The sequence below is a fragment of the Callorhinus ursinus genome, unplaced genomic scaffold (assembly GCF_003265705.2).
Source record: "Callorhinus ursinus isolate GAN/ISIS: 27379988/994484 unplaced genomic scaffold, GSC_fseal_2.0 scaffold4, whole genome shotgun sequence".
Taxonomy (NCBI): Eukaryota; Metazoa; Chordata; class Mammalia; order Carnivora; family Otariidae; genus Callorhinus; species Callorhinus ursinus.
In genome coordinates this window covers 77018934-77022521 of record NW_027397066.1, presented here as the reverse complement: position 1 = coordinate 77022521, position 3588 = coordinate 77018934, and the positions used below count along the sequence as shown (strand labels likewise).

Sequence of the window (3588 nt, the reverse complement as noted above, 5' to 3'; positions counted from 1 at the left end):
GAAGGATTACTTCATACTATGTTAGAATCAATACTAAAGAGAGAGAGGGAAAAGATGGCAGAGGAGTAGGGGACCTATTCTAACCGGTCCCTGGAACTGAGCTGAATATCTACCAGACCACACTGAACACCCATGAAATCAGCCTGAGATATAAGAAGATAGATCTGAATCTCTACAGAATATCAGAGGCGGTTGGTTTCAAGTACAAACAGGGAGCCATGATTCCGCGGGCAGATATCAAAGGATAAATGGAAAGGGGAGGGAGACAGCCATGGGGATTCTACACCGCCCATGAGTGATAGCCTCCCATGCTGGGGACAGGGCACAGAGTTGCAGAAGGTAGTGAGGGGAAAGGACTTTAGGGCAGCCCCCCAAACAGAAACCCAGAGCAGCGGGGCGGCACATACAAACTGGGGGTGGCTGGCAGTTTTAGAAGCACAAAGGGCAGAGATGTGTCCCAACCTGGAGGCGAGGACTGGGAGTGCTGCTGAGGGGCACACAACCCAGGATGCTGCAGTTTATATCAGCACAGACAGAAACAGAGAGAGTGTGGCCTGGAGAGCTCACTGAAGAACAGACTGCGATCTCTCTGCTCTGAGGCAGAAGGTTAGAAACAATCTGTTTTCTGACTCTTGGAAGAGATGCAGAAAGCCACCAGGGAAAGCTGCCAGAGAAGAAAAGCCCCCCAAAACCAGTTTTTGTTGAGCCCATCCTCCACCACAGAGGGCAGGGCAACTCTGCCCAAACAGGGTTGCCTGAGTAACAGGGCAGGAAGCCCCTTCCCCAGAAGACAGGCTGGGAGAACAAGAGGCCAGCAACCCTAAGGTCCCTATAATCAGGTGCATCTTGCTTGGGTTGTGGTCAATAATTTGGACTCTATACATTCCCTCAACCACCCCTCAACAGAATGACTAGGAGGAGGAACCCACAAAATAGGAAGATGTTGGAGATGGAATTCAGGATGGAACTCAGGGTAGCAATTGCGAAGACAATAGCTAGAATGGAGAAATCGATTAATGGCAACATAGGGTCTCTAAGGGAAGAAATGAAAACTGAATTGGCAGAATTTAAAAATGTTATCAGTGATAGCCAATCTAATCGAGATAATCTAACAGCTAGGGTAAGGGAGACAGAAGAACGAATTAGTGATCTAGAAGACCAATTAATGGACAAGACAGGGAAAGAGGAGGCCAGGGAAAACAACTCAAAATCCATAAAAATAGTCTTTCTTCTGTGGCGGCAAGAGTGGAGAGTGCACCATGAAGGCCTCGGGCACACTGCGAGAGTACAAGGTGGTGGGGCGCTGCCTACCCACCCCCAAATGTCACACTCCACCTCTGTATTGCACGCGAATCTTTGCACCTAATCATGTCGTCGCCAAGTCCCACTTCTGGTACTTTGTGCTCGCAGCTGAAAAAGATGAAGAAGTTTTGGGGGAAATTGTCTACTGTGGACAAGTGTTCGAGAAATCCCCCTTGCAGGTGAAGAACTTTGGCATCTGGCTGCGCTATGACTCATGCAATGGCACCCACAACATATACCGGGAGTACCGGGACCTGACCACTGTGGGTGCCATTACCCAGTGCTACCGAGATATGGGCACCCGACACCGTGCCTGGGCCCACTCAATCCAGATCATGAAGGTGGAGGAGATTGCAGCCAGCAAGTCCCACCGACCAGTTGTCAAGCAGTTCCACGACCCCAAGATCAAGTGTCTCCTGCCCCACCAGGTCCTGCATCTCCAGCACAAGCCACACTTCACCACCAAGAGGCCCAACACCTTCTTTTAGATGCAGAGCCTCCCTATCTCCAGGTCTGCCCAATTAAACTCTTTGGGAAAAAAAACCCCATGAAAATAGAATCAGAGAAATAAGTGACACCATGAAAAATTCCAATGTAGGGGTTATTGGGATCCCTGAGGGGGTGGAGAGAGAGAGAGGACTAGAAAATATATTTGAGCAAATCGTAGCTGAGAACTTCCCTAATCTGGAGAATGAAACAAACTTTCATGTCCTAGAGGCAGAGAGGACCCCTCCCAAGATCAAGGAAAACAGGCCAACACCCCGGCATATAATAGTAAAACTCGCAAATCTTAGAACCAAGGAAACCATCTTAAAGGCAATTACGGGGAAGAAATTCCTTATTTACAGAGGGAAACATCAGAATAAAGTCAGACCTATCCACAGAGAACTGGCAAGCCAGAAAGGGCTGGCAAGAAATATTCAGGGTACTAAATGAGAAGAACACACAGCCAAGAGTACTTTATCCAGCAAGGCTGTCATTTAGAATGGATGGAGAGATGCAGAGCTTCCAAGACTGGCAGAAACTGAAAGAATATATGACCACTAAGCCAGTCCTGCAAGAAATACTGAGGGGGGTTCTATAAAAGAAGAAAGACACCCAAGAGTGATATACAACAGAAATTTACAAGGACAACCTATAAAAACAAAGTCTTCATAGGCAACATGATGACAATAAATTCATATATTGCAATAATCACTCTCAATGTGAGCAGCATAAATGCTCCCATAAAACAGCACAGGGTTGCAGATTGGATAAAGAGGCAGGACCCATCCATATGCTGCCTACAAGAGACTCATTTTGAACCTAAAGATACATCCAGACTGAAAGTGAAGGGATGGAGGTCCATCTTCCATGCCAACGGACCTCAAAAGAAAGCTAGGGTAACAATTCTTATATCAGACAAATTAGATTTTAAACTAAAGACTGTAGTTAGAGACACAGAAGGACACCATATCATTCTTAAAGGGTCTATCCAACAAGAAGATCTAACAATTGTAAATATCTATGCCCCCAACATGGGAGCAGCCATCTACATAAGCCAACTGTTAACCAAAATAGTCATATTGATAACAATACGTTAATTGTAGGAGACCTCAATACTCCACTCTCAGCAATAGACAGATCATGTAAGCAAAAAATCAAAGAAACAAGAGCTTTGAGTGGCACACTGGACCAGATGGACCTCATAGATATTTACAGAACATTCCACCCTAAAACAACAGAATATTCATTCTTCTCTCACACAGATGGAACTTTCTCCAGAATAGACCACATACTGGGTCACAAAACAGGTCTCAACCGATACCAAAAGACTGAGATTATTCCCTGCATATTCTCAGACTATAATGCTTTAAAACTGGAACTCAATCACAAGAAAAAATTTGGAAGAAATTCAAACACTTGGAAGCTATAGACCACTCTGCTCAAGAATGTTTGGGTCAACCAGGAAATCAAAGGACTTAAACAATTCATGGAAACAAATGAGAACAAAAACACATTGGTCCAAAACCTATGGGATACTGCAAAGGCGGTCCTAAGGGGGAAATACATAGACATCCAAGCCTTACTCAAAAAAATAGAAAAATCCTGAATTCACCAACTAACTTTACACCTTAAAGAACTAAAGATAAAGTAACAAACGATGCCTAAGCCACACGTTAGAAGAGAAATAATTAAGATTAGAGCAGAGATCAATGAATTAGAAACCAGAAACAGTAGATCAGATCAATAAAACTAGAAGCTGTTTCTTTGAAAGAATTAATAAGATCAATAAACCACTGGCCA

At 44.5% G+C, this 3588-nt stretch overlaps 1 pseudogene; it reads left to right on the top strand.

The window, feature by feature from the left end:
* Positions 1-1259: 1259 nt before the first annotated feature.
* LOC112825512 (large ribosomal subunit protein eL20 pseudogene) lies at positions 1260-1794 on the top strand (annotated as a pseudogene).
* The last annotated feature ends 1794 nt before the right edge of the window (positions 1795-3588 follow it).